General features: G+C 34.9%; 1 protein-coding gene across 1 annotated transcript in view; it reads left to right on the forward strand.

Annotated features, from left to right (window-relative positions):
* Positions 1–2,689: 2,689 nt before the first annotated feature.
* The window catches only part of siah1 (siah E3 ubiquitin protein ligase 1), a 32,930-nt gene continuing 21,195 nt past the window's right edge, over positions 2,690–14,424 (forward strand). The window contains 1 exon segment of the mRNA NM_199521.2: positions 2,690–2,855. The gene's annotated coding sequence lies outside the window, so the exon portion shown is untranslated.

The raw sequence follows: 14,424 nt of genomic DNA on the forward strand, positions 1-14,424 counted from the left end.
TTACAGTAATCTTCAGAATATCTTGTTTTGTGGTCAGCAAAAAGAAAGAAACGTAAATAGGTTTGAAACAATTAAGAGTAAATTAATTTTCATTTTGGGGAGAACTACCCCTTTAAGGAGGTACTGAAGGTAAAAGAGACCCAAACTAGTACTAACAGACTGTACTTGCACAGTGTGCCCATGAGAACTGACACGCAGGACACTTTATAGTGATTATCAGTAATACAATAGGAGGCCTTGCAGTAGTACCCAATATCAGGTAAAGGTATCTCTGTTAATTCTAGACAGGGAACTCTCTGGAGTCCTCCATCTAAATAATTTACAATCCTTTAAATAGACAGACAGTAAAAAAATAGACTGTCATGGGAAAGGGAACTGATTACTTAATTATCACATTACAAACCATGGAAAGAGATAGTTTAACCCAAAATAAATATTCTGTCATGATATAGTAACCCTTCACTTCTCACAAACCAGTTTTAGTTTCTTTATTCTTTAACACAAAGAAAGATATTTTCAAAAATGTTGGAAACTGGTGCAGGGCAGTACCTGTAAAGGTGGGCCGGTTGCGATGGTCCAATCATATTTTGCATAAGCACAGAGTACTGTTTTTTTTTTTTTTTTTTTGTGTTTAACAGAAAAACAGAAACTCATAAAGTTTTATATAAAAATATATATAAAAATATGTATTTTTGGTTGAACTATCTCTTCAAAGTCAGCTTGAACCTAAGAGTTTTATTTCTCATGCATGTTAACATACTGCCAACTGAAGCAGAATATTGGGTAGGTTTTTTTGCAGTAAGAGGAGTATAGTCAAAAATATTGTTGCTGAAGCAGTCACTGAAAGCCAACCACTCACTTGAATTTTTTTTTTTTTTTGCTCGTTCAAACTACTTTTTTAAAATGAGCTGAAACAACACAATTCTTGAGATTTCATTGGGACAACTTAATTTTTTACATTTCAACTTAATCAATTTGTGTTGGGACAACATGAATGAATTTTGTGGAACCCTGCATTTTTTTACAGTGTAAAGACAGAAGCAAATGATCAGACTTTGGTTGAAGATTACCATAACATGTTTTTATTGGATAATCTTCATTAACTGTTCACCTAAAGAATAACAATGAGGGCTCGTAAAATAAACATTGGACATTTTGATTTCATGTGGACTTTAAAAGAGACCTATTATGGCCCTTTTTACAAGATGTTAAATAAGTCTCTAATGTCTTTAGAGTGTGTGTGTGTGTGTGAAGTTTCAGCTCATCTCTTTGAATTTGCCTCTTTTAGGCTTTGATCCAAATTGGGCCATTTTGGTGACTGTCTCTTTAAATTCAAATGAGATGGTTCCCTTTTCAAAAGAGGGTCAGCAACAAACACATAAAAAGTGATTTTTGCATAACAGACCGCCTTTTAATCACAGACACACCCTTATAACGCAAGTGCTAAGGTGGGTTTATACTAGCATTACACAATCCATATGAATCCAGTTCATTTCCCCCACCTACTGGCTGCTCAAGTTAGATAGTTTCCTCTCTATGCAACCTCCACTTTTCAGGTTACATAACTAAAACATCCACTTTTGCTTTTTTCAAGAACACATATTCAAGAAAATATTAAAAACTGAACCAGCTGCATCAGATCTTTCAGCATTGTCGAACTACAGCTGCCTTATTGAATCATGTCTTTTAATCATATTCGACTTCGGTGTTTGAGATCCAATCATTGAGCTAATAGTACAACCATTTTATAGAAAAATGACTATCTTTAAAAGCTGATTAACACAACAGTAACAAATGTATTATTATTATTATTTGTTTTCTTTTTATTAACACATGAGTCAGTGTTGGTGAGATACAAATTTAATTTTTTTTTTATTATCTAAATAGTGTTTCCAATAATCATTCATTCATCTTGTTTTCAGCTTATTCCCTTTATTAATCTGGGGTCACCACCACAGCGGAATTAACTGCCAACTTATCCAGTTTTCCCAATTCACCTATACCGCATGTCTTTGGACTTGTGGGGAAACTGGAGCACCCGTAGTAAACCCACTCGATCATGGGGAGAACATACAAACTCAACACAGAAATGCCAACTGACCCAGCCTATACTCGAAACAGCAACCTTCTTGCTGTGAGGTGATCGTGCCATCGTGATGCCTTGCAATAATCAAATGTTAATAATACTTTATGTAGAAATATAATATATAAATACCCAATTTATATGGGAAAAATCTTGGAACGTTGTAAATTTATATTGAGCAACTTTATTACATTTTCAATAATGTAATAACATTTATTTATTGCATTTTTACTTTTTCTATATTTTTTATCATTTGTTTTAAGCTACAACTTGCATTTGTTTTTTTAATCTACTGTTAATTAATTGTTTTATTAAATTTAGATCACTTGTTAAAATCATATTTCAGTTTTTTATTTATTGTTTTAAAATCCTATGATATGTAGTTTATTTTTATCCAGTTTTATTCAATTTTTGTTTTATACCAAAGTGCTAATTTGTCTAAATAAAATATTATATTCTTATAACTCCTAATCTGAGGACAGTACTTCTTCCATCTGTGTGTTGTTGGCCCAACGTTGTTCTCCTTCCCGCGTTCATGTGTCTGAAGCGCGTTCGCGTATCCTTGCAGCGCCGTTCCCGTGAAAATATATTTCAACAGCTTCAGTCAGTGCGCGACACCGAGACTGCCGGGCGACAGCAGCGTCTCTTTTTAGCGAATGTGGAAACACAAACAACCAAACGATTAACGGACATATAACCTAACGCTGCCCGACGTGTGGTGAATTATTTTTTACAATTAATTCGTTTGGCAGCAGAGGGATATTTTCTGGAGGTAAGTGCAATGTTTAAATCCTCCACTCGAGGATAATGGATCTGTTGTTGATTTTACTAGGCTTAGCGAGCTAGCTAGCTTAAAAAGCGGCTAGCCGACCATGCTATCAACAATTTTACTGCATTCCTCAGCAAAACACATCTTGTGAGTTCATTTTTTTCTTTAACACAATGTGATTCGCTGTGTGGTTCTTATCCAGTAACAAAATGCTTTTTAAATATTTTAAACGCCGATATATGGTCCATGTAGCCATTATTAGCCTGCCTTTGCTAGCTTTATATGCTTGTGCTAAGTGAGAAACACTGTTTATGTGACGAAATCAAATGTAATGCAACCAGTGCAGTGTTTTCCAATCGTAATTAGCGTATGTGTGCAGACGTGTTATTTCTGTTTATATTTCAGTCCTAAGATTAAGACCTCGTTTATTGTCAACGGATCATTTTTGACTGTTTCTAGCCATACAGAGATGGCTTGACTGACAGAAACTGTATTAGTTTGCGGTGCAAAAGCAGCCTCACATTATAAAAGTTAACTTGAACACAGAGACCGATACCAACATGTGCTACAGAAAACATTTTATCACTGGTTATGGTCAATATAACATATGGTGGTGTTGATTTAGAAGTCAGCCCAAAAGAAAAACATGCATAACGTTAAGGCTAACCATCAGCCGACACTGTGTGTAGGGTCGACACGATCAGATCGAGCATGTTACAGTAAAATCATCAGATGTGCTTGTGCATGTGACACCTAAAGGAGCTTAATGTCGTGAATGCTACACATGGGATTTATTTTAAGCTTTCGTGCTCGCAGACGCCTTGAACTTGGCTGCTCGATCACCACTCCGATTTGTTTACAAAGCGGCTGCAATTCGCCATGGAGATCCTATGCTTACATCGTTGTTGCGACTCAATTAGACGGTACTGTTTTTGTTGTTCTTTATCCTTAAGGATCCGTTTTAGCACCTCCCCTATCAATTACAGTAAACGAGGTTAAGTTGCAGGTGGTTGAAGCAATAGCTAGATAGGATAGGGTCAAATCCCTTCTGTAACTAACCCTGTTGTACTAAAGGTAATCTTGTTGTGAAGATGTTTTGATGCATAAATGATGCAATTTCGTGGATGTGACTTTTGCAGTAATATCTTAAAACTTAAATTTACATAGAAAGTATATGTTAACATTATATCGAAACATCTGTTTATATTTTCCAAAACAGCTCACCACTGAGATATGGGAGCAAAAAATATCAATCTGTAATTAAAAAAAAATTTAAATGAGCTAAATAAACATACGTTTTGGATCTGACTAAAGAAGTCTGCAAGTTTACAGTATACAACATTCTTTATAGAAATTCTGTGAATGAAACGGCACAACCCCAAAGAAACAATGCTAATCACAAGGAGAAGAGTTGGCTTAATGTAGAACAAAAATTATTGATTTTATTTTACATTTTTGCATTTATGAAGAAAGAGCTTCGTTATGAATATGACATTTCTCAATTATGGATGTGATGGATGTGAAATTAGCACTTGTGTGACTTTGGTTAATCAAATATAATTGTTGAAAAACATTGACAGAAAGATTTTTAATGTGTTTTTTACTATGCAGTAAAATACAGGCCTACACAAACATAGAAAGGGGTTCACTACTTTGGTGAAAACATAATTCATTTTTAATGGCAAGGTTAACATTTGCATGAAATTGTTCAAAATAAATCCAGGTTTTTAGAAAAGCTTATTTTTAAAAAGAACTGCTGAATGTTAGAAATGTCATGAGGTTAAACACATTTTTTTTTTTTTTGGTTTCATCCTTGTCCAGGTGCTTGGTAATGCAATCCTTCACCTTCATTTGTGAGGTGTGAGGAGAATGAACTGTATACATATTATGTTTGGAAGCATTCTTCACAACGTTTTTTGTTATTATTGTTTATAAGCTCTTCATATACAAATGTAGGCTCTCTGGCGGGATCTTTTTATGCTTACAAGCACAGAATGACTTAAATATGTCTTTAACTATTATATATATATATATATATATATATATATATATATATATATATATATATATATATATATATATTACTAACAATAGCAGTAGTTGTAGTAAAATTTGTAATAATTAAATGATCTGGGTAGGGCTGCACAATATATTGTTTCAGCATTAATGTGTGAATACGCAATAGTCATTTGCAGTTGTAATTTGTTGATTATATTTTATGCACTCCTCAACAAAACCATCCCAATGTGTCTAAAATTATTAATTAAGCTATCTTGAGATAAATGGCAATATAAAGTGCAGAAAATGTAAATATCGCAATGTACATTTTTTCCAATATCCTGCAGCTGTATATCTGGGGATATATTCCTTATAAACAAAAAAACTAAACATTTTTGAATAGATGGTTTTTAGTTAAAAATGTCAATTTGTTGCTAGGATTTTAAACTATTTCTTATGTCTTTCTTAAAACCATGTCAAGTTGATTCTTCAACCCTTTACCTATCCCACCAAGAAAAAAAATATTTGGATTACATTTCTCAACTCGTAATGTCATAATTAACACACTCAATGTATTTTTTTTTTCAACACATCCTATAAATTCTGAAATATCAATCTCTACCAAATGTTTGAAATGTTGGTTTATGGTAAAAATACTAGAGTTAATACAAATACTATGAAAAATTTGAAAATATGTAGAGTAATATTCAAATTAAAACATTTTTGAATACTAAATCACTTTTATTATTTGAAGTATGCTATAAAATATTTCAGATTTTCATTTAACATGCTTTCTTGTTTTTTTTTTAACAACAAAACCAAAATCAAGTGTGCAACAGGATTATGTATGTTTTGATTTTTAATATTAAACCAACAATGCTGTGTGTGTAAAACGGTCATTCTTTAAATTACTTTTTTACTAAACAGTGAAAACATGGTCAACTATTTGGTAGAGCGACAGTCAAAGGGTTAATGGCTTAATAATCTCAATATAAAGTTCTTTTACTCTCAGTTTAGAGGTAATAATAAGGTTTTAAATACCTGAGCAATCGTATGCTGTTAGTGAACATCCTGACACGGCAAACACTGCTGACAAAAAATTAAATAATACAAAATAAGAAAGAGTCTTATCTCTGCGATAGTCAGTATAAACAATTATTGCTCTTTCTATACTGTTTGTTGTGCAACTAAATGTTTTCCTAAAAAAATTTGTCATGGTTAGACATTTGGACCACTGCAGTCATGGACTGGAGTCATTTTATTGTGACTCTCAACCTGTCTTGTAGGAGCAGCTGCACACACTTGGTCTAATAAACTTGGTCACCCCCCACCAAAGTGACATCTGTCTTTTAGAGCTAGACTCCTCAGCTTCAGTCTAGAATAGCTGGAACAGAAGTATATGAGCAGCCATAGACAATTTCATACTCTGTAGTCCACAGCATAGCTCTTCCACTTCTCATGCATGTGTACACATTACTGTTCTCTTTAAAGTTCTGCTAGATGATCACTACTATTTATAATGCTGGTTGACCATCTGTCTGAGCACAGACAACAAGCCTGATTGTTTATGATGTGGATGAGCCTGTGTACATGCATGGTGGGGTGGGTGGATTCATTCTTCAGTGTCTTAATACTTTTTTTAAATCGCTTTGCATATATTTGTTTTGATTATTATGTTTTATCCAAGTGTTGTGTTGTTGTTGTTTTTTGGCTGTTAGTGTAGTTTTACTCTACCTCCTAAAATGAGCCCAGAACATGTTGTGTTTTTAGACTGAGTCTGCATTTTTTTTTTTTTTTTTTTGCACAGTACCGTACATGTGGATTGTTGAATTGATTTAGTTGGATTGGTTAGTTGGTGACTATCTGACATTTGTGGGCTGTTAATATTTTTCTACTTGGTCGTACATTGGAAATATAGGATGTTGTGTGTAGGCATGGGACGCTAGCCGTTTTCAAGGTATACCGCTGTTTGTATATATGTTGTTTTTAAAGGGGAAAAGGTTGTTTTTTATCCAGACATTTAAAAAGAACATTTTAGAGCAGTAATCGCAATACAGTGAAACCATGATATTTTTATTCAAGGTTATCATACCATCAGAATCTTAACCGGCCCATGCCTAGTTGTGTGTTGGTGCTAATCCACTGTGGTCATGTTTGCATATGGTATTATGTTGCTTTTTTTGTTGATCTGATCACTGGTCTACAAGATCAAATACAAGTGTAAAATGTTTATAGCTCGTCCAATTTTGATGACTTCCAATATTAGCCAAAAACGCTTTCAAATAGATTTTGGTGTTCGTTGTGTAAAACAGTCGAAGCCACAAAATACCACTTACTCTCTGCCCAGTGCCTACTGACCTAATTCTTAAATGTGTTGTGTTGTTGAAGCACACTAGCCAGATGGGGTATCAAACTTGACATAAGATTGATTTGAAAGCAACAAAAAAGGAAAAAAGTTCAAGGTTCTGATTCCAACACAAACCTACAGTGAGTGTTCAACACAGTTTTGCAGCTATCGCAGAAGAAACGAAAGCTGCTATATTTCTCAATATAGGCATTCATATGTAATTGGTAGAGGTGCAACGGTTCAATCTACTTACGGTTCGGTATGTATTAATGTTTTAGGGTCCAGGTTTTGGTATGGTACGATTTGTGCTATAAAAATGCCCACAGAACAATTCAAAGAACAATAAATATTTATTGGTTAACCGACACCTTACAATGCAAAAGCTTCACACATATGACTGTAGATTTGCTTGTTCTCTCATTTAATTAAATAAAAGTAGGGCGTTTTTATTTTGTAAATTGTATGTCCAAATGAAACTCTTAAGAAAAATATAGAGAGAAAAAGCTTAAATTTACCCTTTTTCTGTTTTACATTTCGACTCAACAGTCACAACCAATTATGCAGATAATAATTATGTCAACACATCTTAATAATTGAGCACATTGATAACTTCTGTTTACATTATGCTTGCATTACCAAGGCAACAATCCAAGGCAGCAATTTATTTACGATTTGAATATGATTCCAGAGGGCTCCATTTCACATATCAGCACCATTGTAGTGAATGAAACGATAGAGCAAAGAGAGAGCATTCGACTCTTCTCTCTTTATTCAACGGAAACAGTACATCAAGAAGAAAACTGTTCTTAGCAGACAGTGGGTAAACACTGAATAGCGGGAGTGATCGAGTGCGGAAGAACACTGAGCAGAAGTGGGACTGAAGTAAAAGACCTGCTGTTTGTCCGCGTTCATATGGGACATTTCTGGGTCCGGACACGGACCTCGATCTGTCTGTCAGTGACCACTGATTTAGGTTATCTTTGCAACAACAACAAAAAAGCATTCATTATGTTTTTGTGTCTGTTGTAACACTGACGGTAATGGGCTGCGATTTGGCCTCCCCTGCGCATTTGCGCTTTATCTTTTTCACTTGCCTTGCTGAAACCCACAGAAACTCTACACACCAACACGTGAGGAAAACGTGATGTCATCAACAGATTTACATACTAAAAGGTGATTGGAAAGGTCTTTGCACATGCAATGAGCATGAAAGGTAATTGGAAGCATAGGCAGAACTGCTTTGTCGAGGTTGTTTTTATTAACAAACCAATATTAATAATGCATATTCTGAACCGCGGATCACAGGATGCACCGAACCGTAGAAGGACAACAGGACAATAAGTTTTCTACAGAGAATTTTGCATCCCTAGTAATGGGGCTGCATGATATTAGAAAAAATGTACATTGCGATATTTTTATTTTCTGCGATTTATATTGCAATATTTTACCAAATAACCTAAATAGCTCTATTTTGAAATAATTAATACATTTATATTGAATAAGAAGATTCTGTAAAGGAGTGCATCTGCAGAAAATATAATAGACTAACTGGTAGAATAGATAAACACGATAGAGTAACGGTATGAAGGAGTCTAACAGTATTCAGGTACAGAAATAAAGTAATCAGACAAACAATAAAGTTGTATAGTCTGCATTATATCCATTATTAAATCAAATTAACTTTTGATAAATCTACAACATGCAATAGTTCCTTGTGCCCAAGTACTTTAAGCTCATTTAAAATGCTTACAGTCACAGCCATCAAAAAACACACAACTAATAAACTTTCTCTAATTTATAATTCTCTATAAAACTAAACTCTAAAAATTTTTTATGGTTAAACTGAAATGACTCCAGAGTTGTACCTAGTCAACTATAATTCTGACTTCACATTACAGATCCTGCAATGTAAATGTTGCTCGTTCACACATTCTGATATAGATGCTAAAATGATATGGTGTGCAGCTCTAAAATGCTAGTTGCTAAAGCTTAATGCCAAGAAAGATCAGAAAAGGCTTGTATATGCAGCCTCCTATTGACCCTGCCCTCAAAAATTGGAAATTGAAAAAAAGTGTTGTGAAAAGAGTGCACGAGCAAAACTGATTGAAACAGCAAGTATTAATTAGATGATACCCACCCTGTCCACTTATATCTAATTTAACCATTAATTTGGCCTTTTTATTGGATAGGATAGAGGGGAGTTGAGGCAGGAATGTGTGGGGAAGAGAGAGAGGAAAAGCATCAGCAAAGGACCTCAATCTGGGAATCAGACTCGAGTCGATTGTGTTGGTGCACTTAACCACAAGGCTATTGGCAGGGATGACCAAAATGCATTTTAATACCAGGTGTAAAGTGCCCTATGATTGAGCATGATAATGTGATGCTAAACAAATCCTCTTGCATTTATGTGGGGAACACAAATACAGAAAATGCCTCATTGTTTGTCTAGAGTGTCTAATGGTTTTAGCTGCCTGTTACCTTAGCAGTCCCTGCTCAGAGCCCTCACTGTATATAAAGTTACAGGATAGAGCTCTAATGGACTCTGTCCATTGAGAAGATATCTTGGAGATGAGCAGGAGATAATGGATGGGATAGAATCACTAATGAAGTGTGCATGTTATGCTTCATTTACCGCTGTTTGTTTTCAGGTGGAGAAGCTTCTGTTTCACTTTTGAATTTGCAGTAGTGATGAGCATGCTGATGATGATTATGCAGATGTAGTGCGCATGTAGTGTGGACATGCTAATGTGAATTTTATTTATAGACTCAGGAGGATGAAACCTTTTTTTGTCTGTGAATGCTGTCTGCCTTTTGATTGTATATTGTGTTGATATTTACACCAAATGATATGTGATGTAAGGCTGTGAATGACCTGCAGTCAGTTCATGTGTTTACAGTACTCGTGGATTGTATAATGGATTGTTTATATAGGCTCCGGGCCAAAGCAGTTTTTCATTCAATACAACTACGATAATGGTGGGTTATCACATGAGTGATAGTGACTTTTTTTTTTTCTTCACTAAATTACATTTCCACTATAAAGTTGTTTTGCATTCTGGCTTTAGCAGAGAGAAGCTCTGGTGTTTTGCCTACTAGGAGCATAAATGACCTGCATGTATATATCATGCCTGGTACGGGTGGGAGTTTCTAGGCACAATTGATTGGACTATGATTCGGAGGTCTGTGAGCTGATTTCTAAAATGATTATCAATGCATATTTTATTCGAATACAGATTTAATTTTTTATCATGGTCTATTAAAGAAAGTATCTCACTCATTGAATTTACTACAAAAATTTGTTATTAATAAAATAAATTAAGTGTTTTGAGAAGTCAACAAGGTTACATAGAACCATCAGTAAATGAAATGTGTCTGTAGCAGCATACTTGTATCAAATGAATGTAGTTTTAACTAGGGCTGCAACTAATACTGCAACTAAACTCGATTAATCGATGAAACGGATAAAAACAAAAACAAGAAAAGCATTTATTTCCAACCCTTCATTCTAAAAAGGTCATCCCTGAGCTGTTATAATGATAGTAATAATAATCCAACATTTCTACGATTCTGCCAATAATATTTTCAAGATCAATAATCTTTATTATAAGCAATAAAGTTGGAAACAACATTCAGGTTGTGGAACAGAGTGATACTTTGGGAGCCACGCGGGAAGTATGAACCGCACTCAATAGTGAAAATGAATCCGAAAGCGAGCACATCATTTAAATAATCATATCGCATTATAGACTTATGATTGCGACAAGCTTTTGATGTTTTTTTTCTTTCTTAGCGAGCATAGTGTTGTTCATGAGAATAAATGTTTAACAGTGTCAGTATAACTACTCTAACCTATAATGTTAAATATAATGCAAGAGGGAATCTGATTTTACCAGTGGAAAAAAATTGGTCTAATAACGTTGTCAATGACTGATTGCAAGCATATGTGTCAAACACAATATTTCAACATCAAAATTATCAATAGTTGTATTCTGATGTCATCACTTTACTGTGCATTAATGACCAGGACCAGTTTAATGTCTGTTCAAGTCCACCATTTCAAGTATATACAAAGGTTAGCATTTTACCAACAGTAGACCCACAAGTAATATTATTATATATTTTACATAATATTTTTTTACCGTATGTTTGAAAAATAATAATAATAATAGTTCACTCATATTACCCTTTATTTCAGATCTACAGAATCGTGACAAAATCATGATTTTTATTTTATTTAGAAAAAAATCGTGACTCTCATTTTAGCCAGAATTGTGCAGCTCTACTAGACACATGAAGTAGCATAAGAAATTATGTCGTTTAAAAAAAACACCTCAAAATAAGTGATTACTTGCTTAAAACAAGCTAAATTATTTGCCGATGGGGTAAGAAAAATAATCTCAATAAGATATAATCTCAAGGTTTAAGCATCACTTAAGACACAAGTTTTAATTTTCTCATTCCGTTCTTTTTGTATAGTCTTGATTTAAGATTTTTTTAGATATTTGGACTGGAAACGAGACAAAATTACTAAGAAAAGCTTTTTACAGTGTAGCAATACATGGCAACATATGGAAAATTATTGTATGGATAATTATTATTACATATGGAATTATCAAAAAAGGCGAGTGAATAAAAACGTGTCTTTAGTCTTTCAGAGCAAAGTGCAAACTAACTATACCTTACTATCCCATAGCTGCTTTATTGCTGGTATGAACCCTTTCACTGGTGAGTTTAAAAGATTCTGAAACCGGGAGTCAGTTATTTTAGGCGATCATTATTTTAGAACATTCACCCCTAATGTTCGCATCATGTTTGTCACGTGACACACCGCAGCCACAATAGCGATGTATGACAGATGTATCCCTTTTATTTATTTATTTTTTCCTCGTTTTATTTAAATATATTCACACGCATGCACATGTCATCAGCTACCTGATATTTTAATTCACAACTTGTGTTTGTGATCTATAACGTGGGATGGGCGTTGCCATGTTTACTTGCAGCCATGCGTTTGCCTCATTCATAAAGGTGCATGCAGGATTCAGCATGTAAATTTATAAGTTACTCCCAAAATAAATGCAAGAGTAGCTGGTGAACTTTGAGAAGAATAGATTCAACTTTATAGTTACTTTCACTGTGAATCTGATATGAATAAAACACATTGGTAAATTATATATGAATGGATTGTTAGAGTACCTTGTGTGTTTTACAAACTCTAAATGTCTTGTTTTACTAGTACTTGTGTGTATTTACATGTCTAAAACATAAACGCTGCATAATTGAGATAATGTGGCACGTCTTTCTCTGGCTCAGCGCCAGTCAACGCGTCAGCTCAGTTTGAATTTTTCAGTTGCCGCTCTAAAGGTAAACTAACTAACGCTAACTTGTCATGCTTGTCAAGCTGGATAACGAGTAAAACCGCCAGCACCAGGGACTTTATAGTCCTCACTGCAAAACGAAACAAAAGTAGGATTCTGTAGTGATTTACCCTGCTGTTGAACTCCCTTCCTTATCATCCCTGTCTTTGAGGTGCTGAACCCCGTATCGGTGCATGAGAGAGACTGTGTTTCGCGCTGAACTAATGGCATGTTTCCATTGAGTACGGTACGGTACGGTACGGTTCGGTTTGGTTTGCTTTTATGGCCGTTTCCACTGTCAAAAGACGTACCGAACCAAACCGTACCGTTCCACTTTTTCGGGACCCTTTCGAAAGGGGTCCCAAACACAAGAAAGAGTACCAAAAGGCGGAGCTAGACCCGCAGCTGAACGCTATTGGTTTACAGAAGAGATACGTCATTCACTTACAACAAGCCAGAATGTAAACAAAGGACCCGCCATGTTTGAAATACACAGCGAGAGATTACAGCGGAATTATATATTCATATATCATCGTCCTGATGAACAGCCACACAGCCATGGAGTAGAGCAGAATCTACCCTGTGCCTCGCAGTTTTTTTTTTTTTTTTTTTTTTTTTTTTTTTTTTTTTTTTTTTAAACCAGCCAGTCTGACGCGCGAGCGGTTTCGCTTTCTTTCTTGCGCTCACCGCGCGTCTAACTTATATCTGAAATAACAAACTTCTTGAGCTGATAATAATAGCGTGCGCTTGATTATTGACATGCTTTGGAAACCCGATCCCGTGAGAAGCTGACAGACGCGAGATTGCCATATTCAGAAAGAAAAAGACAAACGCGAGAGTGGAGCGCTGGAAATTCCCGGAGCACGTTATTTCTTCAGAAAACGTGAACAAACTGCCTTGTTTTAATTATTATCATCACCTTTTGGACTAATATGAACTGGGAATGATGGAATTACTTTCTAACAGAGGCTACATGACATGTGCTGCTGAAGATTACAGACACAGATGAGAGGTTTTTACTGACTGTAGGCTATACTTTGTGTTGTTTTGAACCTAATTAAGAACGAAATGTGTGTAGTTTTTCTGCAGTTGGTAACATATCGGAGACTGTAAGGGGCTGTATGTGTTCATATATGTTCATTTATTTATTTATTTTATATAATTATAGACGTCACAGTAGGCTATTTTGCACTGTCAATGATCTGCAGTTATAATCAACTCCTGTTTATAGAAAAGTTAGTAATAAACATTTATACACAAGTATTTATGTGTGTAAAGCATCTGTTTTGTGAGAAGTGCTTTTAATATGATATGTGAACGACCTGTGCAGCTTTACTGTAGACATTTCCTCGCGAGAATGATGCGACTAAAACTTTGTCTTACACCACGCCCACCAAAAGGGTACCCTTTATAGTGGAAACGCAAGCCTGATAAAGGTGACCCGTACCGACCCAAACCGTACTGTACCAGTCAATGGAAACGAGCCATAAAGGGTTTTATTAACAATCAAATGTCCCTGTGTCACGCGACGCAACGAATCGATTATGAAATTTGTTGCCAATGCTTTTAATAATTGATTTTTATCGATTTAATCGATTCGTTGTTGCAGGCCTAGTTTTAACGCTATAGAACACACACAAAAATTAATTACCTTCATTTTTTTCTTCTTTAAGTGGTAATAATCCTTTGAGTTTTTTCTTCTGTTGAAATAAGATATTTTGACAAACTGTTTAAATTTGGATAAAGGGATATATTCATCTGCTCTGCTGTGATTTTAAGTCTTAATTGGGCTACAACCTTCTATGTTTTTAGCAAAAGGACTGCTTTTTGCTGACATCTTATTTCGACACGCATTTTGGGAAAATGCAAA

This window comes from Danio rerio, chromosome 18, assembly GCF_049306965.1.
Source record: "Danio rerio strain Tuebingen ecotype United States chromosome 18, GRCz12tu, whole genome shotgun sequence".
Taxonomy (NCBI): domain Eukaryota; kingdom Metazoa; phylum Chordata; class Actinopteri; order Cypriniformes; family Danionidae; genus Danio; species Danio rerio.